Genomic DNA, 15925 nt, shown 5'->3' with positions numbered 1-15925 from the left:
TCCACTGATCCTCTCCAACCTTTGCTGGATTTACCTTAATGCTGCAGAAGTCTCAAGAGGGGCCTCTGGATGCTGCTCACTACCAGCAGCACAGAGAGACCTTGCTCTCAAAAAGCACAGCCGGAGTGCTGAGTGAAGGGGCTGGGCTTTAGCAGTGGGTGGCTGGAGACAGGGGCGCAGGGGACGCAGGGGGGCTGCTGGGATTGCAGTAGCAGTCCTGGGGTCCCCTCCGCCCTGCCTGCTCCGCGTCCACGCTGTGCTTGGGATATGCTACTCACTTGGACGGCCCGCTTCCCCGCCTTTGCCTCTCCTGCCCTTCAAGGTTCCTGAGCTGTTATTTAGCTTTTTATATTCACAGAAAACACCTTTTGTTATCAAGGTCACCTTCAATTCCCCCCCCCATCAAAAATGTCATGCAAAACGGGAAACGTATCCAATTCCCCTTTCCTTCTATATCTTGTTTGTTTCAGTGTCTCTGTCTCATTCATTTTCTCCCCAAACTACTACTTTCTCCTGTTTCTGAGCTACATCCCTTTCTCTCTATCTTTATTTCTGTTCTCTTCTCTCTCTTTCTCTCCCTCGCTCTCCCACCCTCCCTCCCTCTCCCGTTTCCACTCCGTCCTCCGCTCCTGCACCCCCTCCCTCCCCGCCTCTCCTCCCTCTTTTGGGCTCTCGGCACTGCCCTCCCAGCCCCTCCCCAAAGAAGAGTGTCCAGCTCCTCCCGGGGCTGCCCGCCCGCAGCCGCTCCTTCTCTGCCCACCTACTATGAGGGGCAGCTCCACCCACCTGCCCATAAAAGCCAAGTGCATGTTACCAGCAGCGGATCAGAGCACTTTCCCGGTCCTCTCCTGTGGGAGCCCTGAGCCTCTCTCCTGGATCTTACGTGCTCAAGGTAAGATAATACTTCTACAGGTATCTGACCTCCTAGGTGTTGTTTCCTGGGGAATAAGTTTCCTCTGGTTGGCAGGCTTATTGTTTGGTTAGAGCTGATTCTTATGGATGCCAAATCAGCTGCTCCTTTAACCAGCAACTGGTTTGAAAACAAACTTCTGTTTGAACGGTAAAATAAAAAGTTCATTTTGGACAGAAACAGCAGCACAAATACTGCAAAAACCTTTTCTCCTTTTAAATCACTTTTCCCTGTTGCTGGCTGTTGCCGAGGTTAAAGTGTATCCATTTGGGGTGTTTTAGTGACATTTTTTTCACTGTAAATATTTCACATATCAGTGGGGGCAAGGAAAACTCTGTCCCATTGTTGAAAATGTATTTTAAAAGAACACAATTAGCTTCCTAAAAATAGCACAGCCAAAGGTCTGCTAACAATTTTGCCATGTTTTCCAAACCCCCAAGACAGCTTCTGTGAGTCCTCTAAAAAATATCTTTCCAGGTTTAAGTGCTTGGAAAAAATGATGTGAACGGGTGCCCTTTGCACAGAGACCATAATCAGGTGGCTGGTAGATAGGAAAGAATAAATCCAAATTTACAAGCTGGGGCACAACGTGCTCTCACAAAGCTAGCTATCTTTTCAAGACGTCCTAAAATGAGAATTGCGTTGGAATGAGAAAGTATACAAAAGAACTTCATGAATTTCTATATACACTTCTAAACATAAAGCGTTTCAATATGTTTCACAGTCAGAGAAAACTACAGGCCAGATTATCCAATACCTCTGTTTACACTGGAGGGTTGTAAAGAAAGATCAGTTAGAAGGCTTTAGAAGTTTGATCCCTGCCTGTCACCCTCTTTGCCCTCATCTCCTCAAAATTGACTTGATTGGCACTCGATTCTCACAGAGTCTTTAAGCTACCCTCTTTAAGCTATTTTTAAAGACTTCAGTCTTTACCTTCTTATTTCTGAGATCTGAGAATGAGTGTTATGCACCTGCAAGAGGAAAAACGTACTCTTCAGCTACTTCTAGAAAGCCAGACACTTGGTCCACAGAGTTTGCCATCAGGATCTGCGGGCTGTGTGGGATGAAACTCTCTCATGTGGGAGAAAAACCCTCTTCAAATATTTCCTCTAGGGAATTGCATAAGACCGCTTAGAGAGGGCAAACCAAACCTGGCAGTCAGGAAACCAAACCACTTTTTCAGCCCTCAAGGTTCTTAAAGTAAGAGGAAAAGTTTTTTTTGTTTTGTTTTGTTTTTGGTTTGTTTATATTGTTTCACTTGTAAGGGGAAACTCTCCAAAGCTGTAAAAAAGTCTTCACTATTAAAGAAAGTAGTATCATTAGAAGTTTAATTGAGGGTCTTCCAATTCTTTCTTCCTTATTGTTTGTATATCAAAAAAGGATCATAAAGATATTTTAAAATTCTATTTGGCATGGATGAAACACCCCAAATGGATACACTTTCATGCTATATTCAAATGAAAGAGTTATATTCTAAAACTTTCTGTCATGTGAAATTTTGCTTCATTGGAAAAATTATTGCAAGAAGTGTGGTTTCCTTTAAGAAAATGATATAAAATTACTATTTGGCTATGATAGTATGTGACCTGAGCATATTAAAATACCTTTTATCTCAAGCCACAGTGCAGATTGCTTGCTTCATATTCGCTGTAAGTGGGTAATCAACCATGACAAGAGCACAGGTATGGGAGCAGGCCAAACCAAGTGTGTGGTATGTCCAAGCTAATTCCTCTTTTATGTTACTGCCGGACTCATGCCCATCATCACAAGGGTGAAATACACTGCTTCATTCACCAGATCCCCTTGAGGAAAGTTATCTTTTCTAGGAGAAAAAAAAAAATGTGCTGCCGGTGTAAAAGAGCTCCCTGTTATTCCTAAATTTGGGGATGAAAATTGTTCTCCCAGGGTTTGCTTCTGCTTTTCCTGGCAGTTAATCCACTCTACCAGCTATGAGCCATTTAGCTGCCTTCCCCATGTGCCATCACGTTCAATACCCTAAATAGCTGGGTGAGATCATCCTAGGCTGCTCATGATCTCACTTTCCCAGGGGTCTTTACCAGACACTCAAAGTGATGCTTTCTCCACACTTCCCTCCTTAAGTTTACAGGAAAATCAGCAGTGGGCTTTCATGAACTTCCCCCAAAGTCTTCCTCTTTATACAAGCTGTGGAGACATGAATCTTCCCTATGCCCTCTCTAGAGCTACCCCTGGATTGGGTGCATGGCAAGCCTATGCGACACCATTACAGCAGGCTTTGAATGATTTCATGAATGTTTCTCATAAAAGAAAAGATGGGTAGCTGCCTATTTTACCAGAGACACAGGGAAGGTGCTCTAGTAAAGATTGTGGGGGCTTATTGTACCTAGGGAAGCACACATTTTCCATTTTCTGCTATTCCTCAAATGATAATACAATATTCTTTCTGTAATCAGAAATATATCCCACCTTACTTCCATTCGTAAAATAAAAAGCATGGAGAGAAGGATGGGACTGAGCAGAGAATTGAGAGGGAAGCTAGACAGAATTGCTCCTAGGAAATGCCCCAGAGAGGAGAAAGTTCAGAACCTCTGTTAAAAATCCAGCTTCTTTTTGCTCTTATTTATGGGGACTATGAGAAGACACTAAAGGCAAAAATCCATATCTGCTCTTAGTTTTTTTTTCTTAAATCAGTAAGAGTATTTCCACTATTAAGTTAAGATCCATCCCTGCTATGTCCTTCTCTAACAGAAGAGAACATCTCAGTTCTAAAGACCAAAATGATTTCAGGTCAGCCCCACATTAAAACTCATAGGATTTTGCCAGTTATAATAGTGAAAGCTATGTTATGAATATAAAAACCCTCAGAAAATATTTTTGACTATTGGGTGGTTCACACCAACAAATCAACCCTGACTCTCCCAAAGGACCCAGTGTTTGGTAACTATTTGCTAGTTAGAATTTAGAGGCAGCTGTTTAAGCCTCTTTATCCATGGCCATCCTTTTTGATAAGGCAACCTGCAGCATGATTGAGATGTAGCCATATTTCCCAACCTCTGGTCCTCTAAGTAACCCTCTGAAGGTCTTTCTTCAAGCTCTGGCTTCCTTCTCTTTCACCAGGTCCCCATAATCATGCATATGCATAATTCAAAAAAAGTATAGCTCTTCAGACCAGAGTACATTCTTCTGAGAGTTTCATTGTTCTAGCTATTGAGTGAAAAGAGAGAGAGGAAAAAAAAAAAAAAGAGGAGGTTAAGAAAAATGAATGCCCTTTAGAATACAGAGAATCTTTGACTTTAGCATTGGGTAATCAGGGCTCTTTTACTACTCAAAACATCTAGAAATTTAAATGTAAAAAAAAAAAATTAGCCTAGCTCACAGGTTGTTATGAAATGCTAAGGATATAATGAAAAAGATCTTCCAATGCCTGGCAGTCATTAACATCAGTTTATACCCCACAGAACTAAATTAGAGCTCTACTAAAATTTCCCTCTGCAGAGACACAAGGAGTGAAGAGGGGAAAGAATACTAACCACATTTCAGCACCAGCAGAGTAGCCACTAATCAGACATTCCACTATGGCTTTGGGAACTGCTTTTGCTATTTGAGGCAGGAGGTTCTTTATAGTCTATCCTCCAGCAAATAGATTTGCAGGAAGGGGGTTAAAGGAGTCACACAAGGTCGGAATGTCTGTAATCTGGGGGCCCTGTGTACGCAAATCCACAAAGCCGTTGAAATTGCATGGAATCAAACCAAAGTGACTGAAACAAAAATGTTCCCAAGAACTGATCATAGAGTGATCAGCTAAAATAATAATGAATTCTCACTTCTCAATGAAACATTACAGCAAAAGCACCTCAGACTAAAATAAAAATATAAAATATTAAAACACCCCCTCTATTCATTTTGGGCTCACTTCCATTGTCCTTCCTGGAAAACAAAAGCTGCCCTTCTCTCCTTCAGCACAGGATCTGCGGATACAGCCATGACCCTCTGTGCTACCCTCTTTTTTTCTTCCAATGGAAGAAATCTCTTTAGTTCTTATAGATCAAGTTTCTGGAGTACCACTCATACTTGTGGCATTTCTCATTATCAAAAGTCTCATACTTCTCTTAAAAAGGATATAAATTGTCACTCCAACAAATAAAAAGTCTTTACATTTTTCAAAACCTTAATTCATGTACCTAGAAGAGAAGTAATTTAAACCTGCTACATGCCTCCAATTTGAAATGACGTTTCTAAGCACTTTTTATCTAGGCCCTATTAGAACTTCTTGGGGTTTAAAAACATATTTAGAGACTCATACCCTATAAATGCCAGAAGGATCCTTGGAGGTAATTTTAACTAAAGTGAAAAGTCGGAGAGGTTGATGTCTTGCCTCAGGTCACCCAGACATGTGCAGGAGAACCACAGCTGGAGTTCATATAGCCAAGCTTTCTGACCAGATCTCTATCCTGAATAACTCTAATGGGTCTTCCCTACAGAGTGTATAGCTAATGTATCTCTGACTCTATAGAGAACTCTGTTGGAACATAACATAGAGGGTTCTCAGAAACCATAAGCTGGTAGAGGTTTAGGGCTGCAGTTGCATTACTACAGAATGCTTGGAAACATTGATACAACCCCTTGTAAAGAGTGAAATCACTGATTGTCACCATCACAGGGACCTTGTGTGTTTTTCTTCATTGGAGGACCTGATACATAATAGCTGCTTGGTAAATGTGTTGAGTGCCTAAGTGATTTTTTTTTTTTTAAAAAAGCCTAATTATAAAATATCCATATTTCTCAACTCCTTCTATAAAAATCCTTAGACGTCTATAAGGAATTACAGAGACTCACATTTCAAGTCTATCAAATTTATGATTCCCCTATGATTTAGGAAATGTAAGAGAGTTCATTCAGCCTGATCAGTGGCTAAGCCATTCCCCCGACTACAGTATTTTCACTGGTCCTTCTTACATTCACCTGAGTTCTGGAAATTGTACTATTTTTTTTTTTTTGTAGCAGGCTAAGATTTAGTTCACTTTTCATATGAAAGAACAAATTATTGTTTGGGTGTAATGATCTACAAAGTAACCTTCTTCACCACCATCTTGACAAGATGTTGCCAGTATAATCACCCAGCATCCCCCCAGGTTGTTAATGAGAGAAAGGGCAAAATATGCATAATGGGCCATCAGAGGAAACAGGGGAGGGGTTATCCAGGGGCCAAAAGTATAGAGAGAGGTAGTGTGACTTAGAGGGTCCATCCTTCTGAAACAGAAAGGGGAGGAACTCTGGAGAATTTGGAAGTGCTGGAGAAGAGATTTTTAATATGATTGTCTGAGCTAAGACCCACTCACATGATTGGGAGGTCATATCCTATTTGGGTCAGTCTTCTTTCAGTTTAACACCATTTGGATACTGGCACTGGCTCATATGGTTTATACGCATTACATCTATTAAAACATTTCTTAAACCTTAGCTGTACTTCCACTCAGAAAAGAGCCTCATTTGACCTCATTTTAGACTTGACTCTGACCCAGAGTACTAAGTCCATGGATGTCAGGTCATCAAAATGTTCTCTCCTAAGATAACAATATGATTTTTAGTAATCCATAAAGTTACCCCAGTGTGGAAAATGACAAAGGTAGAAAAGAATATTCTTGTATCTTTTCTGGAAAGAATTTACCCTGAGAAGTGGACAGATGTTACCCCAGATGCTTCTTCACTTTCCTCTAAAGCATGCCTGACAATTGTTTGCATATCTTTAAAACAGTCATTGTGTTCCTGAAATTGATTTATTGTATGTTAAAATTTACATAGTCAATGACTAAGCATCATTGTGAAAACATACTTTTTAAGTAAGTCTTTCTTGAAGACTGTCTTTCTTAAGCCTTCTTGATGTGTTTACATCTCAGAATATTTAGGCATTGGCATCATTTGATGTGCCGAGATTAAAGGCAATTAGTCACCTCATGTACTACTTTTCCAGCTCTAACAGAATAGGCCTGGGTGGTGTGTCAGCTCTTGGCTTCTCCAGGAAATAAAATGTATCAGCCTTTTGGGGAGCTTCTCCAGTCCTCTCTGTGAGCTAGATAAAACAGCTGTTTTGCTTAAGTCCTGAGCCATAATTAAGGCTTCATGTATTAGGGCAACTACGGCTGCTTTTTGCAGATATTTCACTACCCAGCACAGCTGCCCTCAGCTCAGCAGGAGGACAGCAAATCCTCAGAGCTGATTGAAGAGTATTGTCCTGGGGCAGCTGGGAGATGTTCTGTCAGCTTTCATCCCATTTAGTATCTTCCTCTACCATGCCATGCTCATGCTAAAGAAGAGTCTAAACTTGACTTATGAATTCAGAGTGATGACTGCACATTATTATATTTCCTTAAAGATCTGTACTTAACAATTTTCCATCTTAAAGTCCAGAGGTCTTGGGTCATGGTGTTCATCAGTGCTATAAAGCCAAAAAGTGGCCTCTTGTTAAAGGACAGACACAAGATAAGGCCAAGGAGTACATACAGGAGACACTAGGTGGAGCTAAGAATTTGTGGCTTAGGTGGCCAAAATTATTGAGGTAAGAAGAATGAGGGAAGAAAAGGGATCTGCAGCAAAAATAGACTGTTGGATCCACAATCCTAATGTCATGTCTAGTTCCCCTTTCTAGCTCCCAGCTTATCCCAGTCCCTTGCTGTTCAAATGCATGGGGAGGGAGGTTACTGACCAGTAGAGGGAGCCAGGGGGTTGAGTGTCTCAGAACAGAAAAAAACCGACTTATTCCAAGAGGGAGCCTTTAGATTCGCATGTTTCTGATAAAAGACAGAACAAGGTGTCCTTTCCAACCAGTGGCTAAAATGTACCCTGAGAGTGTATCACCTTATTGGTTTTCTTCTTAAAAAAAAAAAATCCCAATTTAAGCCCCTCTAAATAAATCACCTGCATTTCAGCAATGCCAGAAATGTACAGGCTTGTAGAAGTTTATTTGAAAGAAAACTAAGGCAATCTTAGAAAATGTTCTTTCCAAGGCCACCACCAGCCAAGACTAAATGCCCAATTCAGTAATAAGTAAATCACGGCAGCTGGGGGTCAGCAGGAGACAAGCGCAGAGGGAGCAGAGGTCAGAAGATCTCATGGATTCCAAAGGGAAGTCTCTGTGTCCTGCCAGGACCAGAACCTCATCATCAAGAGGCGGGGAGAGAGCTGCAAGAAAGAAGGAGGCAGAAACAGGCCAAAGAGGCTTCTCCAACTGAGATGGCCCAGAACCTGCACTCCTGGATCCTGGTCTCTCCAGGGAGCAGACAGAGCCTTGCCTAGACTGAAGTGAATACCTTTCCATTGAACATTTCCATTGTGCAGCCTTGTGGGGATGGCTTGTTAAGACTTGAGACTTGCCTAATTCAGAAACTTCTGGGGGATAGAGCTCAATTAGGACCATAAATAAATAAATAAATAAATATTCCTGGCACACCAGGAAAGGGCTGCTTGCTTTGAAAAAAATGTGATATTCACAGGAAAACAGAGCAATCCTCTAAGACTATTACTGATCTCAGTACAGATGAAGCTGTGAAGTTGGTATGCATGTGACCTGAAAACCCCTTGTTCTAGAAAATTTTCAGTATTTTAATCCCCAGAACACCTTGACTCTTTCTGGGGCCTAGAGTAAGTCACTGATCATCTGTCTGCCTTTATTTATTTATCTTAAATAGAAGAACAATTCTCAAATACCACTCTATCATTTGGAGACGCTCGAGGTCTTGCTAGTTATTTTACAGAACGGTGCTACTTAAGCACACATAGTAAATGGACTGTACTCACAACACCTGGAGATGGCTCACTGAATTATACAGAACCAAGTCCAACTGGAATACAATTCCAAATAAACATACAACTTTCCAATGTATACCAAGAGCATTTTTGTTTCTTGGCATACAGAGGACAATTCTACATGTCTTAAGGGGCCAAACTCAAGGGTAAGCAGAAAAAAGAAAATAAACAATTATTAAATTATGACTTAAAGAGTCTCAAAAGGCCTATGTGTTCACCCATCCATCTTTTGATACCAGTCAAAATTCTTCATTCCAGAAAAAAATATTTTGTGATTTAAAAATTCTGTTTTAACTGGAGAAAGATAATATATTTAATAATGACTTTTAGACTGTATAAAATCTTTGAATGCCACTTCTTCAGCATTTTCCAAAGTATGTTTCAAAAACAGTAATACTTAGGGTATTAATATGTGTTTATGCAGAAAAAAATTCTGTGGTCAAAAAAATTTCAGAAATACTCAGTGAAATAATCAATTTTACTCTCTTCAAGATTTCACAAAGACCTTAATATGCTATGTATATTTTCATTCTTCAAAAAAGTTACAGTAAATAATGTACCCTCAACCTGTGTGATGACAAATCTTCCCAACCTAAGAGCTTCTCTTGGGGCTGGTATTCTGTGGAACAGCTTGGGAACAGTTTAGACTCACTGCCCTACTTCATTATTTCAAGATCTACTAGAACATGGTATTGTCAGTGTTGCTAGTTAATATGTAATACACATGGAGTCTCAGTATAGATTACTCACTATGTCAAACTGTAAAATAAGAAACAATCCCAGTGTGGTTACAACACCCAATTGAAAAGGGAATAGAAGAAGTAGATGAACATGTTTTGGTCCCATTGTTCAGTTCTTTATAATAACAGCAGAAATGTCAGAATAATTTAAGTTTTTAACAAACATTAATTAGGTGAGAGAGAGAGAGAGGGAGGAGAGGGGAAAGTGATGCGTGGAAGGAAGAAAGGAAAGGGAGAAAAGGAGAATGAAAGAGAGAAAGAAGGGAGAAAGAATGAATATTGTACAGACTAAAATCATCTCTTCCTTTCCTCTTCTTTCCCAGTGTCTGGATATTGTGTTACAAATAGAGAAATGGCCAGCAATGAGCTTAAGTCCAGTAAACAAGGAGCCTAGAAAACTTTGTGAATTAGCTCAACAATCTGAGCTGATAATTCTGTTTCACCATAACCTCCACTAATTAACCAAGATCATTAATCAAACAGCTTCCTTGAGTATCTACTTGTTTACCATCAATAGTCAATAGGGAGCTGATTCCTAAAATAGGAACACACAGGTGTTCTAGTATATCTTGTTACATTAAAGATTATTGGCTTTCCTATGATATTCATACCTCCTGCCCCCATCAAATTTACTACTTCTCCTAGGGCCCTATTCTGGGACTTTTCTTTCCCCTTTACAAAGATAATCAATCACCTTTACAAAGGTATCCCCAAAGCCATGTGGTGTCACACCCTCGCCTTTAAGAAAATAGGTAGCTCACAGTCCTCTAAGGGAGAAGATCAAAATCATCATTACTAGTTATAATAATAGATAATATCTATTAAGTGTCTAATAGGACCAAACACTACTGCTTTCATTATCTCTATTCCTAACATAAACCCTACAAGTGTGGTACTATCATTTCCAATTTAAAGATGAGGAAAACAGAGCCTCTCTTTGGTCAAGCAACTTGCCCAGGGTCACACAGCTAGGAAGTGGCAGAGCTGGTATTCCCATCCAGATCACACACCAAAGCCCAGAGTCTTCCTACTCCTCCGTGCTGCCTCTCATGAGGTCTTGTCATAGCATAAAAGGGAGAGAAAATATAGATTCCCTATGTCACTGCCTCTGACTCACAAAGTGAGAGAATTCCAGTGGCTCTGTTCCTAGACACTGCTGACTGGCTCTGTTTTTTGTTTAATACTGTGATTTTAATCTCTTTTTCTTTTTTTGTATTTTTTCCTAAAAACAGTCTGCCATTTCAGAGCCAAAAAAGTAAGGGCTGTGTAACTAGAAAAATAAACAAAAAAAAAGCTATCATTTCTCCCTGGGGTAAATTATAAGGGCTAAGGTTTCTCCATAAATTCTCCCCAAGTGATCCCAAGTTGCTTGGCATGAATCTGGGAAAAAGAGTGACAAGCTAGCTTGTCATTCTTAAGGCAATAGAAATTCCCGTGATTATATGAGAAGCATGCTAGAACAAAGGCACTGTGGCATGTTAAACAAACCTGAATCTGGCTCCCTAGATCATTCTCTTTAGTGTTCTTCTTACTATATTCTATACCCAGGAGATGAGAGTGAAAACTTAGCTGAGGCCCCTGGCCATGTGAGTCACCTAGACAAAATTCTGTTGTTGTCTACACCTACTGCTTAATCAGCATGAGGGTATACAGACATTCCCCATTTTCTGAAATTTCACTTTATGCCACTTCACTTTTACAAAAGACCTACCTGTTTTCACAAAATAAATCCAAAGAGTTTTTTCACTTTTATGGGCAGGGGGGAGCAAAAAGCTAAAATAGCATTCAGCATTCCTTTTGCAGCACCTCCAAGCTCCCTGCCCAGGAACTACACTCAGCATCCAGCCACCTTGGCTTTGAACTGTATCTGTGAGCATCTGTGCTTTATCTGGATTTGTTTTTTGACTCCATTAACAAGATGTGTCCTAAGATACTTACTTTGTCCACTTTCTACCATTTTGCCCAATGAAGTCTTCAGAGGAATGATCTACTTCCAGAGAGCAGGGGAAGCTTATATATAGAAATAAGTATACTCTGAACCCTTCCTTTGTGCTGTGCCAAAGACAAAAGAGGAAATAAGGTCCAGTTCTTTCCACATGGTCACATCCTGCTGTGCTTTTATACTTCATCTTCCCTCTCTGCATGGAGCATTCCTCATCTGATCTACTGAATTAATCTGTACTCCCTCCAAGATTCAGATCAGGTACCTTCCCTTCTGAAAAGACCTGCCTATTCCCAGGATGCCTTGGGCTGTGTGTGTACCTCCCCAGGCTTCCTAGCACTCTGCCCAGCCCTGTCATGGTCATGTCCACTCTGTAAAGGCAAGGGCTAATTTTTTGTTTAAGACAGTGAGTTTAGGGAGTTCCTGTCATAGCTCAGTGGTTAACAAACCGGACTAGTATCCATGAGGACGTGGGTTTGATCCCTGGCCTCACTCAACAGCACTGCTGTGAGCTGTGGTGTAGGTGACAGATGCGGCTCCATTCCCGCATTTCTGTGGCTGTGGCGTAGGCCAGTAGCTACAGCTCCAATTCAACCTCTACTCTGGGAACTTCCCTGTGCTGTGGGTGTGGCACTAAAAAGACAAAAAAAAAAAAAAAAAAGTAAGTTCCTTGCAGGAAGAATAGGGAAACAAAATGCAGTGACAGTGAATGAGAAGGCTCTAAATATGCTTTTTGATATCTCCACAGGGTGTTCCAAGAAGACACATTCACACATGCACACACATGTACAGTGTCCTAGGCTCAACCGTGGAGCTAACAAAAGAGTGCAGAGAATGAACAAAATGCACAGAATGAACTCCCATTAGTAGGCTAATATTAAATGTGGACCTACTGTGGGCCTACCAAATTACAAAGGAAAATTTATTTGCTGGATGTTGCCACTGTCCCACAACTGTCAGTACCCTGCTCAAAACTTTCAGTGGCATTAGGAAACATGGAACAAACACCTTAGCTTGCCAATCTGTCCTTCCATCTCTCTCACCCTAATCCATCTTTCCATATCCATCTCTGTCCAGTCTGTACTAAGAATTTGACCTAAACCAGACAGGCTAATCTGCCCCCAAAACATTTTTTTTTTCCTTTTCTCTACTGAATATCCTCCACTGTCCTTTACACTTGTCAAAATAACCATAAATTAAGGCCTTCCAAAACATTGCAGCCTGCATCGATCCTTCTCTATTCTCAACTAATAAGCAGTTATAAATGTCACTTAGGTGTTGCCTATACCCTGTATTGAAGAGATCCAGGCAGTCTTCTAGAACTTTCTGCAATAATGGAAATGTGTTATATCTTAACTGCCCAATATGGTAACACCAGACATATATGGCACCTGAGTACTTGACATGTGACTAGTGCAACTAAGGTACTGACTTTTTTATTTTATGTCACTGTAATCTCTTTAAATTTAAAATTAAATAGCCACATGTGGCTAGTGACTACTGCATTGGACCACAGAGAATATTTAATTTTCATGAGCTATGTCTTTTATCCCTGATAAGCATATAAAATACTGAAAAAAAAACTGAATAAGATGCTGTTTAGTATCCCCAGCAAATACCATGACCACAGTAATATTCATTAAATTGTTCAATGCATTGGTCTGCCTCTAACAGCTATATTATCTTAAAGAATCCTCTCCCCTACATAGGTAATTTTAATAAAATAAAATTAGATGATATTTGCTTTTTAAAAAAATGGCTTAAAAATAGCCCTCTATCACTACCTGGGCCCTTTATTACTATGCAAACAAAATGAGATAAAGGATGATTTGAACTGAGCCTTTGAAAGAGAAAGTTCCATTATTCTCTACTATGTCATCTCTTTTCCCTTTGGGGAGAAAAACATGTTTTAAATGTTTTTTAAACATGTTTCCAGCCTGCTGAGACAGAATTGCTTCAGTTTTCATTATGACCTTTTCTACAGAGAAAAACCATCCCCCAGGATCTGAAAGGAGTTCAGCCACCAGAGTTTTGCTTTTCTCTCCTCATGAAGCCCCATCGATTTCTGAGGGAAAGTAGTTCTCAATCGTAGATTTTTCCCAGAGCGTTTTTATCTCTGTTTCCAGTGAACAACCTGAGGTTCTTTGAAGAAGGCTGAAGCTGTTGCAGCAGGTCAGGGGAGGCCGCAGGTCTTTGGAATTTGACAGTGATGTGCCCCTGGCGCTTGCTGGCTTACTGACGGCCCTTCAGGAACCATCGTGCCAACAAGCCAACCACGCAATAAAACCCTGTGCCCGGCAAAGCCAGGAGCAGAGTGATCAAACAGCCTGGCTGCAGAGTAGATTCTGACTTATTAATAAGCCTTCAGAAAATAAACCAGAGTGAGTCTTTAACAGCAACAGTTTACAAGAGATGTTTAATGATTTCGGAGGTCGGCCACACTGCATGCCTTCCTTCTGACTCAGTGAAGAGCAGGGACAAGGGCAGAAGAGACACTTACGAAGCCAGGGCAATCAGCTGTATCTTTTCCATTCACAGCTAAGTTTATTTGGAGTGACTGGAAAAACCTTCAATGAAAACTTTTAAAAACAAATAATAAATGAAGAATTTACCCTGCTATCATCAGTCAGACAGCATCAAGAAATAATTATGGGTGTGTATTTTCCTCTACCTTGTAAAATATTGACAAATTACAGGATAAGCAAACTCTAGAGTATGGTAAAGATAGCAATAACATTTAACCTGTAATTTTTTTTTACATTTAGCCATAAAAGAATAACCATGTTTTAAATCACATTTAAATACATATAAATAAAATTCTCATCTGCAGACATGAGCCAGTGGCTAAAGAAAGAATCCATGACTCAACAGAGCAAGAACACTAGAGAAGTTTGGTACCTTGTTTTTACAAAACAGAGTTCATTTTTACCACATCAGCAACAGAGTGCTAACATCTTAAATTGGGGCTTTTAAAAATGAAGATAGCAAGGATGATCATAATAATAATTAGCCTTTGTAGAGAAATGTACAGTTTATGACATGTACTCTATATGTATTCCTTTATTTGAGTTAGAGATTTTTATCTGCATTTTACACATGAGGCTATGGGGACTTAATTTACAACATCATATAGATAGTGAGTGTTGAAGCTGGAATATGAACCTAGATCATTCCATTCCTGAAGTCTTCTTTTTACTAATCCAGACTAAGATTTAAAGATATCATATCTAGGAGTTCCCATAGTGGCTCAGTGGTTAATGAATCTGACTAGGAACCATGAGGTTGCGGTTTCGATCCCTGGCTTTGCTCAGTGTGTTAAGGATCCAGCGTTGCCGTGAGCTATGGTGTAGGTCAAAGATGCAGCTTGGATCCCGCATGGCTGTGGCTCTGACATAGGCCAGTGGCTACAGCTCCGATTAGACCCCTAGCCTGGGAACCTCCATATGCCACGGGAGCGGCCTTAGAAAAGGCCAAAAAAAAGACAAAAATAAATAAATAAATAAAAATAAAGATATCATATCTAGGAGTGGTCCTGACATCATAACTGAGAAACTGCAGCAAAGGAAAGCAGAATAATCTACAGTGGTTATTTATTAATGCAGATTCAGTGATTGAGAATAGCTTTTCAAGAATGTAGGCCCCTAACTCCCAACAATGATAGCAGTTAATGTGTATTAAAGGTTTACTCTTTGCCAAGCAGAATGCTGAAAGCTTTTTTTCTTATCTATTATTGCATTTCATCCTAATCACTTTCCTCTGAGACAGGAAACTATATAAGAGAGGTTAAGTAACTTCCTCAAAATCACATTGCTAGAAATAAAATAACCAGAATATGAAACCAGAATTTCCGATTCCTGAGCTCTCCTCTTTAACTGCTGTATCATTGACATTTTACCCCAAAGTATTATTTACAACACCGTATTAATAATCTGAGGACAATCAGGAGTTCCCATCGTGGCGCAGTGGTTAACGAATCCGACTAAGAACCATGAGGTTGCGGGTTCGGTCCCTGGCCTTGCTCAGTGGGTTAACAATCCGGCGTTGCCGTGAGCTGTGGTGTAGGTTGCAGACACAGCTCGGATCCCGCGTTGCTGTGGCTCTGGCATAGGCCGGTGGCTCCAGCTCTGATTCAACCCCTAGCCTGGGAACCTCCATATGCCGTGGGAGCGGCCCAAGAAATAGCAACAACAACAACAACAACAACAACAAGACAAAAGACAAAAAAAAATAATAATAATCTGAGGACAATCAGATTTGCAGTGGGAGAAGGACCAGTTCTAAGAAATGTCATTAATAATCAGCAGGAATGGTTTTGTAGGTTGTTTTCTGTACAGTTTATGATTTTAAAGAACACACAATTCACTTTAAACCTGCCTATAATTTTTAAAGGGTGTTTTAAAATTCTCCTTTTAATTAATATCAAAGTACATGTCATTTATGGTGAGGGGAATCTTAAATCATTGATGTGAAACCAGGCATAAATCAAAGCACTGGATTTAGCATAAGAAGTCTTGGGATCATGTACTGCTTCTGACACCTGCAACACAGCCA

At 40.3% G+C, this 15925-nt stretch overlaps 1 protein-coding gene across 2 annotated transcripts in view; it reads left to right on the top strand.

Moving 5' to 3' along the window:
* Nucleotides 1–699: 699 nt before the first annotated feature.
* Nucleotides 700–15925, top strand: part of COL8A1 (collagen type VIII alpha 1 chain) — a 157409-nt gene continuing 142183 nt past the window's right edge. The window contains exon 1 of one of the 2 annotated variants that reach the window (XM_047793883.1): nt 700–892. The gene's annotated coding sequence lies outside the window, so the exon portion shown is untranslated. The remainder of the gene's footprint in view (nt 893–15925) is intronic. The other variant, XM_047793890.1, reaches the window with a different exon arrangement.

This window comes from Phacochoerus africanus, chromosome 1, assembly GCF_016906955.1.
Source record: "Phacochoerus africanus isolate WHEZ1 chromosome 1, ROS_Pafr_v1, whole genome shotgun sequence".
NCBI classification, from domain to species: Eukaryota; Metazoa; Chordata; class Mammalia; order Artiodactyla; family Suidae; genus Phacochoerus; species Phacochoerus africanus.
This window is presented reverse-complemented; position numbering and strand designations above follow the sequence as displayed.